Raw genomic sequence first — 14613 nt, 5'->3', positions numbered from 1 at the left:
ATTTCTTTATTCTGGTGATCCTCAGATGTAATGTAAAGTCTTAAAATATAGATATTTATAAACATATTATAAATATTTTTATATATTTATAAATTTATATGCTCATATATATTCATAACATATATATATTTATATTTATATATTTACATACAAATATATTTATATATAAAAATGTAAAGTCTTAAAAACTGTAACACTTTTAAAGAGAAGTTTTAGGTTTATAGAAAAATTGACAGAAAGGTAAAACAATTTCTCCTATGCCCCTCTTCCCACACATGATAGCTTGCCGCATTATCGATATCTACCACCACAGTGGTACATTTGTTACAACTGATGACCTACACTGTCACATTCAATAACCCAGAGTTCATAATTTACTTTATGGTTTATTCTTGGTATTATACATTCTACAGATTTGGATGAATGTATAGTGGCATGTATCCACCATTATTGTAGCCTACAGAGTAGTTCTGCTGCTTTAAAAATCCTGGGTGTCACTAATTCATCCTTCCCTTGGTCAACCCCTAGCAACCACTGATTTTTTTACAATCTCTTTAGTTTTACTTTTTCCAGAAGGTCATGTGGATGGAAAATACAGTGTGTTGCCTTTTCAGATTGGCATCTTTCACTTAGTAATATGCACTTTTCTCCGTGTCTTTTTGTGACCTGATACCTCATTTGATTTTATCACTGAAAGTATTCCATTGTCTGGATCTACTACAGCTTATTTATCCATTCACCTACTGAAGGACACTTTGGTTGCTTCCAAGTTTTTGTACTTATGAATAAAGCTGCTATAAACTTCCATGTGCAGGTTTTGTGTGGGTATAAGTTTTCAGCTCCTTTAGGTAAATACCAAAAAGCATGATAGCTGGATGTCATAGTCAGAGTATGAAGTAAGTGAGGTAGAATTAAATTTCTTGAGGGTTGGACATTATTGAGATTGTGTTTTTTGTTAAGGAAGCCTGAGCAAACCAGAAAAGAGCAAAGGAGTTAAGGATATATGCATGTTCACTACCAAATTTAAACTAAATTTAAAGGGTCTCACCTGAGTGTGAGGCCCATAAAGAGACTTGATCAATAGATTGGGCGTACCAGTTAGATGAAAGCATTATTGCAGTTTGGGGTTAGAGGAATTGAGCAAAAAGAGGAGATGGTGATCAGAGATCAAAATTTTTAATGCTATTAGAAATGGTGTTTTCCTCAAGAATAGGTGATTCTGCAGGAAACAGACCTTTGGCATATCTAACTGAAGATAATAAAAAGAAAGGGGGGGGCACTGTCAAGTCAAATACAAAATTATTTCTTGATCGTCTACTTTATACGCTGTTGTGTGCTTGCCTTTGGGAAACTTCTGATTTAGTTAGATATACATCTTCTAAGAATTTCTAGTCAAGAACTAAACCATAGTGTATTTATTGACCATTTCCAGTGGATAGAGAAAGGAGGGTGGCATTGGCAAAAGGGATATATTAGTGGCAATTCTTCTATGGATTATTTTCTTTGGGGTTGGTTCTTATAGTTTTTACGGTCGCCTCCATTCCCTCCCCTCACCTGATATGCTTATATTTTGTGTGTGTGTGTCTCTTAAACAACATGGGGGTTTGGGCACCAAACCCTCAGGCAGTTGAAAATCGGTGTCTGACTTTTGACTCACCCCAAACTTAACTACTAATAATCTACTGTTGACCAGTATCAGTTACTGATAACATAAATGGTTGATTAACACATATTTTGAATGCTATAAATATTACATTCTGTACTCTCACAATAAAGCAACCTAGAGATAAAAGAATATTGTTAAGAAAATTATAAGAAAGAAAATATGTTTGTATGTTTATTGAAAAAAGTCCATGTATAAGTGGTCCCATGCAGTTCAAATCTGTGTTGTTCGAGGGTCAACTGTATATTCAAACTACAAAACATAGAACTTGTGATGCTGACACTTTTGAGTAGATTTACCAAGATAATGAAATATCTAATTTAAAATTCATCAGTGTCCAGGATATTTCATGACACATGGCCAATGTTCAATAGGGAAATACAATCACTGTGCCAACATTCATTCCCGTTCTGTTTCCTAGTGACACCCAACATAAATGGTGTCCTTGGAGTTGTAAACACAGAAGCCCTGTCTCCTCAGAAGTACTGACTAGCATTTCTGAATTGTCCAGGGGCAGGCATCACAGGAAGCTGGCGTCCCCAGCACAGGCAAGCAGACTGCTCACTCCCCTTGTCTGTCCCAATACTGCCAGTACCACAGAGCCCTGTGCCACAGGTGAAAACAATGTTATTGTTTCCCATAAAGTTTTCATTTTCAGGCTCTTTTCTACTCAAACCCTCATATATTATTAACGGGTGAGTCCACAGAGCAAATGAATGTATCATTGTGTATCATTCAATGTATCATTGAATGTATCATTCAACCTGACGATTGAACGAATGGAGCTGGGGCAGACCCAGCCAGAAAAGGCCTATCCTCTCTGTGTGTTCATTCCTTTTTCAACTTTTCCTGGTATTTCTTATCAATATCTGCCAGCCACAGAAGAGTAATGACCTTGAATTCACCCTCATCATCACCCTCTGCCTAAATTATTTATTTAATCACTTTGTATTGATAGTTTAAGCTGGATAGGCAGGAGGTCATTTTTTCCTCCTCTTGGAAAGATTTACAAGGGGATAGAAGGAGACCTAGAAAAACACCAACAAATTCTATTGACTTCATATTTGCACTTGAGTCATGCCTTAGAGCAGTGGGTTGGGCAGGGGGCTGGGAGGATGGAATGAGATGGATAGAAGACAAAGGCTTGAGTCCAAACCAGAAGTCACATTATCTTACATTTCATTTTATCTTTTACTTAAGGTAATACTTCACTTCTTTTCATGCAAACTCAGGCCAAATTTGTGGTCAGATTCTGCCCATCAAGGAGAATAGGAAGAGAAAGAGGTGGCAGGCAATCTCCTGGCATTGTCCGGGCATGGTTCTCCTGTGATAAAAGTCCATTTCTCATGACTTGTTAGCTTTCCCATGGTATTTACTCCTTCTAACTGGTAAAAACTGAGGCAAGTACTTGCAAAACACTCCACAAATTTGGTACCATGTTGGTGAGATTCCTTTCTTGCCATGTTATTCCTGGAGCACCTGCTGAGGCTGTGTTCCTACCTAAACATATTTCTTGTGCAAATATAGTTGTATTGACTGAGACCTCCTTCCAACCTACATTAGAATATGTGTCTCATTCCTTCCCTTGGCAAAATAGCAGATCTTCCTGAGTTCCCCAGAAACTAATTTTTCATATTCTGTCTTATCTATTTCAAAAGCTATTTACCTTATTTATTGAAATTATACAGTTTTTTTTTTTAATTTGAGCTTATATTATGAGTTCTTTAAGGACAGGGGCTTATGTCTTCTGCTAATTGAACTTTTTGCCAGTTCTCTAGTTTTTGATATACTTCTTTGAAATACATATAAAAATATTTGACGATAATACCACAAAAATATAGTAAATGGCATTAAATTTAACTTCTTACAAGAGATTTGTTGAAAAATTGTTTATGATATTACCAAGAGCATTTTTGACTTATTTGGTATCTACTCTATTTGTCTGTTACAGAGGATGAGGCGATAAATGCTGAGAAAAAAAGACCAAAGGACAGACCCAGGATTTCCACTTCTGGGAAAATACCTCAAAAAATGAGTACTATGTCCACTGACGATATATGCCAGAATGTCCAAAGCAGTATTGTTATTAACAGCCACAATCTGGAAATGATTCCAGAGCCCTGTGATAGAAAAGTGAATCCATACATGGTGGTACATCCATTCAATATAGAGCAATTTAAAGGAACAGATTACAGCTGCATGTAACAACCTGGGTGAGCAAAAGTGCTGAGAACAAGTGGACATCTCCAAAGACTACATACTCCAAAATTCCATTCATATTAAGTTCAAAATAGGCAAAATTAATCTATGGTGACAATTCAGAATAGTGATTAATTTGGTGTTGGGGGAGTTTACTGGGAAAGGGAATGGGGTAGGCATCTGGGGCACCAGAAATGTGCATATTGTGATCTGGCTGGGAGTATACAATATGTAAATATTCTAAAAATTGGTTGAGTTGTATATTTAAGATGTTTGCATTTTGATATATGAAAATTATACCTCAATTAAATAGCTTAAATGAAAATGATGTATATACAGAATCCCTGGCCTCAAGGAGCCAATAGCCTAGTAAGAGAGAAAAGTATAAAAAGGAGTAGTTTCTATGCATGTGCTAAGTGCTTCCAGGGAAGTGTGTAGGAAGAGGAGTGAGAAAAAGACATGGATAGAGGCATGGGGAAGGAGAGAAGATAGAGGGAGATGAACACTGGTTCTCTTGGAAAAAGGCAGAGGGGAATTTCAGGAGAGGGATAGCACACCAGACAGTTGATCATGTCACTATCATACCATGAGACTGCCCTTCAGATTAGCCAATCAAGGATGTATTTCCCAGCTTTCCTATTTTTTGGACCTTTCTGTGGCATTTGGTTCTGCCAATTGTTTTCATTTTTAGAAACATTTTCTTGTTTAGCTTTGGGGACAACATATCCTATTGATTTTCTTTCTCCTTCTTGGCTATTCTTTTCCTTCCTGGCTCCCTTTCCTTAGTCTTGTCTTTTAAATGTCACCATCCTGCAAGGTCTGTCCATGGTCATGTTCCTCTTCTCATCCCTGTCTCTGGGTAATCTCATTCATATGTGATCATGGTTTACCTACCACCCCACCCGTGGTGTTGACTCCAAATTTGATTTCTCTAACCTACATTTCCATCCTTGCTTTAAGAATCACATATGAAACGTCAACTGGACACCACCACTCAGCTGTCCTGAGGACTGTTTAAAATTTAGTATTTCTAAAACCAAGCTCTTCATCTCCCTCTCCTTCTCAGCCTACTTCTCCTTTTATTTTCCCTCATCTAGCAAATGGCCCTTGAGTGCGGTCTTCTCTTTTCTCCCAGACTCAGTTAGATTGTCTCTCTCTATACTTCCATCATACTTTACATATACCGCCACCAAAGCATAGTTCACTCTCACTTCAAAATACAATGCTGGTGTATTTTTACCTCCAAGAAGCCCACCTTGTTTAATGGTTAGTGGAAGGTGATGAGGCCTAACACTCCTTACTCTTTTGACAGGACTTGTAGCTGGTTCATAATGTGCCTGTTCTTTCCCACAGCTCTGTGTGAATGCTGGTATTATGGGTCCTGCATTTGCTTCATCAAGTGGCAAAACTGCAACTACTGACTTAAGGAAAAAGAGAATGCATTGAAAAGCCTTGGATTTGACCTTGGACATAACTGAATCCAGGAGCTCCGATGGTGTCATTTAGATTTTATCTCTCCCTTTCCCTCTGCTCTCTGGCTCTCAGATCTGCTTTCATACTTATTGGCTTAGCTCTCAGGTGGGCCACTGAAAGCTCTCTGCAGTTACATCACCTTAATGGTTAGCAATTCTGGCAGAAATAGAATGCTTTTCTCTGTGTCTCTCCAATAAAATTCCTCAGACAAAGTCTCTTTGGCCTGACTTGACTCATGAGCTCATCCCAGAGCTGACCACTGAGGCCACAAAGGTGGGATGAATGCCCCAATGATCCAGGCCTGAGCCTTGTACCTACCTCAGGAGTTGGGTGTTAGCCTGGGATAGGGTGGGACCTCATAGGAAAATGGAGGTGCTGTTACCAGAAGAAATAAAAGCTGGCCAGGACAATAAAAAAAAGAATACTTGTCTGTGAGGAGAAGTTGGTGACACTACAGGCTCAGGGCAGGGTTCTAAGTTGGCAACAACACTGTGATCCCCTGGGCCAATGCTTCTTTCTTGATTGTGGTTTAGCCTCTGATTCACTCCACCTGTCAGCTTGTTTCTCCTGTCGCACATTTCCTAGGACAGGTCATTGTCAGGGGAACAGGAATGACAGAAAAGGAGTCTTTTAATCTGTATTTTCAATTCACCCTCTGTCTTTACCTGCCATGCCCTGTCCTGTGTCATGAGAATAAGGAAGGGTGATGCAACCAGCCAGTTCTAGCCGGTCTGTGTGAATCATCTGTAAGTCATGCAGAACAATGATATCAAGGGGTCAGATTTCCAGGAACTGCATCTCATGCATCTTTCTTATTCCACAGTAACTGGCATGGGACTCTGGCTTCCATCCCTCTGCTGCTCACCCTTCAAACGTTGCTGAGACTATAAATTAAAGGGCTGCGCGGAGGACAGAAAGAGCTACTGCCCTAAACCCAAAGCCAAGATGAATCACAGACAATGGACAGAGCACTGGAATGGCTGGGTAACTAGTATTTAACCAGTGTGCACTGGATGACCACACTAGCTCTGTGTTCTCATTGGTTGGTGCTTGGTCTTAGTATCATCCATTTTTCTACTCCTGGTTCTGTCACCAAATTAACTTATGTATTCATGCATTCACTGACCTCTCCTTAGGCCTCAACTTTCTATCAGTAGAATGAGAATCTGGGACACAAACACTCCTTTTAATTCAAAATGTTTCTATGATTCTGGGATATTTCATTTAGGAGAACGCCCCCCCACACACACACACACATACACAAAAATACAAATCCTATGTCCTGGAGTTGATTTGATAAAAATCACCATAAACCATTTAAAGCATCCAGTAATTTACTAATAATGTATTTCATGATGAGGAGATGGAAGGCAGTGGTTTCTCTCTCTCCTACTGATTCAATATGTGCTGTTCCTTAAAATAAAAATCAATTTCATATAAAGCTGCTGAAAGTTTTATGTAGTCTTAGCACACACCACACCTAAACTCAGCAGGACATTGTTTCCTTGTTAGAGGACACATAGCACAGAGTTCCAAATAATAGCTCAGTTGTCCAATGTATACTTAATGGATTAGCAAAGTTAACAAATGATATCTTATTCCTGGCTCCTTCTGCTGAAATGTAATACTTCCAAAGGCGAATAAACTGTTCCCATTTGGTGACCTTCCTTCTTTCAGGGAATGAACATATTTGATTCTCTCAACCTAGGCCTTTTCCCCTCCCCACAGAATAAACCAAAACATCTGGAGATACTGTGGGGTCTCTTTCAAGAAGACTGCACGTTCTTTTCGGCTCTGATTTTTCTGGGAGATGAATCTTGACAACTCAAAATTAGAAGCTGGTGTTACGGCTACATGTGAGACCAGTAATTGTCCCCAGGGAAGTCTTCCTGTCCTCTTTCTCCCTGTCTTTCCCTTTCTCCCTTCATTCTCTCCTCTTCTTATGTCTTTCCTTGCAATGTCTCATTGCACCTTGAGAAGGCAAAGCACAAAAAAGCTTCCCTTTCCTCCTCTCCCATTTCCAGCCAGAAACAGGCCACCTGGAATTAGAATGCAGCATTGCTGACACCAGCTACCTTTCCTCTGGGCTTAGCCTGAGGCCAGGGCTGCTGGTTAATGGGCCAGAGTTGACCTCACTACTAGACATCCCTGCAGACCACTGAGCATTTACCTCTGGGTAAGAATAAGTTACAGCTTGGAGACTTTGAAGCCAGGTGGAACCAGCTTGTCTGTCCCTTCCGTGATGAAGGGCTTTGCAAATGCTGCAATGTGTGTCATCTCTGTTCATTTATTTCCCCTCCACGTTGATCTCTCTCTAGTCAATGAAAGGGACTTGATGCTTGTCTACCATGTGACAGGTAGGGGGCTCTTTGCCAATCAAAGCTTTAGGACCATTTTTGGGCTGAGATAAAAGGAAAAAGGGCAGCTGTAGGACACCTGTAGAAAGGAGATGGGTGACTTCTCAGGGAACTGTCCTATTTAGCTCCCAGCTGAAAGCTGCTAGCTAGGTTTTTGAGGTCCAACTTTCACTGATGTTTGGTTAGAGAGAAGAAGGGCAAATAAAACCCTCGCTTAGGTGCTGATGGGTAAAAGCATTCCAATTGCTATGTGGAGCTGGAGCCTCCCGGTGGAGAAGTTGGTGAGTCATAGAACGCTGTAAGGATGAAATATTTTGGGAAAAGACATTTTCCCTTGGGATATGGACCATGGTGAGCATGTGCGTGTGTGTTTGGTGAAAGCGGGGTGATAGGGAACAAAGAGAATGATGGGAAGACACTAATAACTGAGGTGGAGACAGGTCTAAAGAGCCTCCCTTGTCTGCTTTGGCCGATTTTGCTACAGGTGGAATGTGAAATATGAACTGTTTACACAGCTCATATTTCCATGTACTAAGAAAAACAGAGAAAGCTGGGCATGGAGCTAAAACTGAGCTCCCTTCTTCTAAGCTCCAAACCACTTCTTTAAAATGGACCGTTAGATTTTGGAGGAAGCTGTTTTCCACTAGACCTAGTGGTGCTGGAGTAGCGCATGTGCCACCAGCTGAGAAAACAAACCCGAGAAAGAGAAAGTACACTCGGGTTAACGGGCTCTAGGCAAGAAAGCCTCCTTTCCCTCCCCTTCCTGGTGGGCCCCGGTCCCCCGGGGCTGGAATAGTGGGCTTTGGCAGGAGAGGCCCTTAGGTAGGGGCTGAAGACTGGCTGCCCTACAGCCACGTAGAACATGAAGAGATTTACAGTCTTCTGCTCCTGACTTTTATTTAATGGAAACCAGAGGTATAAAAACGAGGCAGCAAATAACACCATCACAGGAAATAAAAGGGGAGAAGGGGGAGAAAAGGCTGCACTTTGAATGAGGTGCACACTTGCGATGCAGGTACTCACAGTTACAACTTTTATCAGCCACACTCTGTGAAGGTGATGTGACAGCCAAGAGCGCAATGGGTGCTCAGGGGTCACTGCGTTGAGAACTCACTGAGAAAAGTTTCACCTTTGGTGAAATCCTCAATGGGCCTTTTCCTGTTTTCCTTGGAAATCTTTGTTTATTTGAAGAAACCTTTCATACCTTTGTTTCTGGTTTGTTTTATCCTTCTCTGAGACTAGTTGGGTTAACAACTATTGGAAGCCCACAAACTCTTTATGGAGTCTGAGTGTGATCTAGAAACCATCCATACTTTTTTTCTTTCAAGTAGCTGGCAATTTGAGTGAAATCTTACTTGCTGAGCCCTTGTCTATGGTTTCTGAGTGGGCATCATTTTTCGGCAGCCCATGGTCCTTCCTAGAGACAGGTCTTTCATCTGACAGGAATTCCATGTACTGAAGAGTAAATCCCGTTTTTAGAGTCACAAGTATTTCTTCTCCTTTTTCCAAACCCATACCTGGACTCTGATTCATCAGCTAAATTCAGGTGGAAGAAATCAGATGCTTATAAAAATATTCTGAAAAGTCATGCCTAACCTTAAGGGGAAAAGTCTAGATGTTTCATTAAATATCGCCTTTTTTTTGGTGGGGGTGGGGGAAGAAACCCTATTTTTCTCTCTTGGGGAATTATCCAGAAGCAATAAAATGCTGTTTTATAACTGAATATCCCAGTTTACCTCTCATGGAACGAAGCAAAGTAAATATAAACTTTAAAAATATGGTCACGGTCCATATATTTTAAAAAGTGTTGTCACCACGGACCAACGCAGCTCAAATATGTTTCTTTCATGTTTAATTGTATGGAGTGGACAGATCTTTTTCCCCAGTACAAGTCTTGCTTCTCTACTAAGTGTCCGATTTCTGCTGTAGTGTTTGATTAGAAAAAAAGGAGTGGTAATAGAATTTTATGTCTTATTTGAAAAGTAAAATGTTATCAAAATTTAAGAACAGTTTTTAAGAATGAATTCCTTTTTCCCTTTCCCCACTTGGCTTCTCAAATTTTTCTTTAGTGGCTTTACTTTTGTTTGTTTTCAGGTTTTACTTTCCCTTGGAATTTATATGCCCCTTCTCTGTGCAGAAGTTGTCCTAGTTTAAAAGCCTTCATATTGAAGTATTATTAAGGAAATGGTATGAGGTCTGGGATTCGGTTCAAAACAACCCAATACGGTGAGGTGGTGGAGGGATATGGGTGAAGGTCTAGATGAAACCAGCTGGGTTGTGAGCTAATCATTATTGAAGCTACATGTTGGGCATATGGACGTATATTACATTATTCTGTTTTAGAACACATTTGAAATTTTCCATAAAAAATGCTTTCCTCAATTCTCTCCAGGATTCACTTTTCTCTTTTGTTGGACTCTGGTTTGTTGATCCATATTTCTTTCTTCTAGACCCCAAACGTTTAGTCTGGAAAGGACATCATTCTGCTCAGTTCACCATCTCTGACAATGGCATTTTTGGAGCTCTGAAGATGTCTCAACCTGATAAGACACTGCTTATCACCGTGTGTGTGTGTGTGTGTGTGTGTGTGTGTGTGTTCTTATTGTAACTTCTATCAGGGTAAGCATAGCAGAGTGTAGACCCACGAAGAGCACAGGATGAGATGAGCAAGGATGAGCACCATTGAACCAAAAGTTTTCTCCTTTTGGGATCCAGTTTTACTTCCTTTTCTTTCCTCTTTTCCCCTTCTCTTTGTCTCCCTTTATTATTTCTTCTTCCCACCCCTTCTGTTTTCTTCTTTTCTTTCAGTACTAGGTCAACTCTGTTTCCTTTTTTTTTTTTAACATTTATTTATTTATTTATTTATTGAGAGACAGAGAGAGACACAGCACAAGCAAGGGAGGGACAGAGAGAAAGGGAGACACAGTAGGCTCCAGGCTCTGAGCTGTCAGCACAGAGCTGGACAGAGGGCTCAAACTCCCAACTATGAGATCATTTCCTATATTATGCGTGGAAAAGCTGTCCCATAGCTATCTTTCCAATTCAAACTCTTCCAGAGTATGTGGACCAACTGCTTCCAACTGCTGCAGGGTATCCACCTGCCCCAGTCTATAGAACCTACTGAAACACGGAACACTTTGAAATAGGTGTCTAGAGATAACCCCCATATGACATGGGGAAGAGGAACCCCAATGGAAAAAAATTGGAGCTCCATTTAATTGGGGATTCAATATGTTCCGACAAAACTAGTGAGATGTTTTGGGCATAATGCAGAAATGGACTTTAGCTTCTGAAAATCTTTCCACTTTACCAGACTTCTCAGAACATAATAAAAGCCACTTCTGTTCTTTTTCCACAATGCTAGGAGAAATAACTAATAAAATAATAGATATATAATAGTATCAGGATTCCAAATTACTTCAATAGGCAAGAATGATGCCTAGACCCAATAAGGTAAAATATAACATTAAAGTCTTAAATTCCCACATTTGGGTGAAAAAAAGCAACAGCAGTAGAGTAGTAAAGACCTGACATTATGCATATGCAAAAGGCCTGGGACTTAAAAAAAATTAGTCTGAACCAATAATGAAATGCAGTTACTGAAAAAGCTAACACACTTGAAACTGCATGATTATATTTACAGTACCCAGATCGACAGAGGTAATGGTTTCAATATATGGGCACCACATCTTAAAAGCGATATTAACAAATTTGGGAAAATCCAGAGGAAAGTGAGTGAGATGAAAAGGAGTCCAGAAATGATAAATTATAAGGAACCATGAAGGAAAACAGGGATATTTCTCCTGAAGAAAAACAGGAGAATAGATGGAAGAAGATTCTCTCCATGGGGGGAGGGGGGCAGAATGCAGGTGGGTTGGCAGAAAATGCACGGGGGTTCGTGATAAAATGGAGAATACTCACTCCTCCCCGTGTCTCCCATTGAATGTAGCTGTGTAACCTGGACAGGATGTGTGGAGCAGCTATTCTGGGACTCTGGAAAGTAGCTAATAGAAGGTGGGTTGCAGAAGACCAGAATTCAAAGCACACTGAACTGGCAGCAAGCTTACGACCTCTCCCCTCCAGTTCTCTTACTCTTTGATGCAGGATGTGGGTATAGCTATGGAAGGGTAACTACAGTCCCAGCTTTCTAGGTGGAAGACAAAGAGGGAGGCCCTGGGAAACCAGGAAGTACTCACAGGGCACAAAGAGAGAGGAGTTTGGGAAAGCAACCTTGCAAAGTTACTTGTGAAATCCTAGGCTCACCTCAAAGTTACACATGGATGAATCTGATTTTAATCAGCACAGAAAGGACTTTTGAGAACTGAATTAACAGATAGGCCACCATCCAGGTTCCAGACTAGTCACTGTATGCAGGATAGATCCAAATAACACTGCAAAGGCTTTGAAAATTGAACAGACCTTGAAACCACAAACCAAAGATGGCGGGTTGGAACTTGCAGCCTGAACCTATGCAGGTTGACTGTCTGCTAAAACACAAATGTCAAGTTTCCACATATTTAAACCAGACCCAGAGTCTTAAAATAGTCAAAATGTCAAAATTGCTTGGCATAAAAAGAATTTGAAAAATCTCAACTTTTGTGGCAAAAGGCAATCAACAGACTCACAGACTCTAATGAGATGACACAGATGTTGTAATTACATGACAGAGATATCAGAAAAACTCTTATCAAAATGCTCCAAAAGCAATTGTGAACATACTTGAAATGGAAAGCTAGAGTGGAAACATATAACTGAAATTTTAAAAATCAGCAAATGGGTTTGTTATCTTTGTTTTAAAGATAACTTATTTAATTGTAAATGCATATAATTTGTTTTTTTAAATAATGGCTGTTTTTAAAAATCCATTTGCAAATTCCTGAAAATGAACATTGAGCTCTCGTTAGTTGGCACAAACCATCCCACAACACAATTGACATCTACCATGAACAGTTTGTTTCAGTAAATAGTGCTGAGAATTTCTTATAGAAATAGGTATTGTAGGGGGTGCCTGGGTGGCTTAGTCAGTTAAGTGTCCCAACTCTTGATTCTGGCTTGGGTCATGGTCTCCTGGTTCATGAGTTTGAGGCCCGTGTTGGGTTCTGGGCTGATAGCACAGGGCCTGCTTGGGATTATCTGTCTCCTTCTCTTTCTGCCCCTCTTTCTCTCAAAAATAAATAAATTTAAAAAAAGAAATAGATGTCGTAGGGGCACTTGGGTGGCTCAGTTGGTTGAGCATCTGTCTCTTGATTTTGGCTCAAATCATGATCTCACAGTCATGGGATTGAGCTCCACATTGGGCTCCATGCTAAGCATGGAGCCTGCTTAGGATTCTCTCTCTTTCTGCCTCTCCCCTATGCTCTCTCTCTCAAAAATAAATAAACTTAAAAAAAAAGAAATTGGTATTGTAAACCAAGTGAGAGATGAATATGCATTTCTACCCATAGTTGACTTGTGGTCCAGGGGATATACTTTGGGAAATGCCAGTCTAAACAGTTTACCCCTATGATGCTCCTATTGTTCTGACTACATTCTAATCTCTCTCTTGCTATATTGTTATCTATACTTTTACATTCTCTTTAATTCTAGGCTTTTAATATTTTTGTTGTCTGTGCCTTCTTTCTATACCCCATATCTGCTGGCATAAAGCAAACCCTTTTTACTTTTTTTTTCTTCATAGACAGTAGCCAAGTTTAAAATCTGGACTTGCTGGTAAAAATCTTGGAAAGGCTGTACTTTTTTTCCTTAGCTGAAAGAGGCTTTTCCCATTGCTTTTCCCCAGATTTAACAATACTTACACATATGCCCTCAAGATTGTCTCTCACAATATCCATACTCTTTGCAGCTATTAAATCACAGAAAAGATGGAGACTATCTTGTAAGCTTGGCAATGCAAACCTCTGGAAAAATGTTAGACATCAGTTCCCTATTTGGTGGCCTCAAATCTCCATCTATCTGTGTTGACCTTCCTCCCACCGTTTAATTGCTAGAGCCCCATACCCACGTTAACAAGAGTGGGAAGAGCCAAATAGTTAGAAATGATGTGATTTTCCCCCTTCATTCTCAGATGGACTATAGATCACAGATACACTATCATCGGTGTCCCTGGATCTCATTTGGGAAACACTACTTTTTATTACTTTAGAATATGTTTATGTCAATGAATATCATCCCTGAACTACAGGAATTTGACTCAATAGCTAATTTCTCTTAATTTGCACACAGCTGTTTTACCTGTGTTGACAATTTTCCTGAAGAAAAATGTTATCCCTTGTGGAGTTAGAGCCTCTTTCAATTTTGCCAGCATTTCAGAAATAAATGGTGTGCTAGTGCAAAGTTGCTTTTCAGTGAACCGTATGCTTGCCAAAGCTGCAAGGACTCCCACTACATCATGGATGTTAAAGTGAACTCTTAAACAAATGGTGTCTGAGGTTTAAGGCTGGCTAGAGAGAAAAAGGAATGAAGGAGGTGACTGATTTAAAAAAAAATCTACAAATATGCCTATCCCTCTTTAGGAAACCAATATTTAAACTTAAAATGGTGGAAATAATTAAATTCAAAGCAGGAGCTGACCACCACAAGACACCATCTCTCCATCCCCATTATGGGCACTTTAAAGTTATAATTCAAACTTTGGCAAATTGGTTTTAAGGCAGATTTATTAACACACTTGTGGATTGCCAAAATTAGGCTGTTGGCTTGTGTTCTGTATGCTTATTCAAAAGAATGGAATTGTCTATACACACAGAGTGTAATTGGGCTGTGATTCCTAATCATTGTTTCTTCTTTACAAATTAGTAATCCACTTTCTTTAGACATTCCAGGTGTTTCAGAATATGTAGATTTATTTACATTTTTTATTACTTTGTAAAATTTGTGGTTGCATCAATGAGATGAATAAATTCAAGCTCAAAATAGAATTCA

This window comes from Panthera uncia (assembly GCF_023721935.1).
Source record: "Panthera uncia isolate 11264 chromosome B2 unlocalized genomic scaffold, Puncia_PCG_1.0 HiC_scaffold_25, whole genome shotgun sequence".
Lineage (NCBI taxonomy): Eukaryota > Metazoa > Chordata > Mammalia > Carnivora > Felidae > Panthera > Panthera uncia.
The sequence above is the reverse complement of the archived record's forward strand: the minus strand, read 5'-3'. Positions refer to the sequence as shown.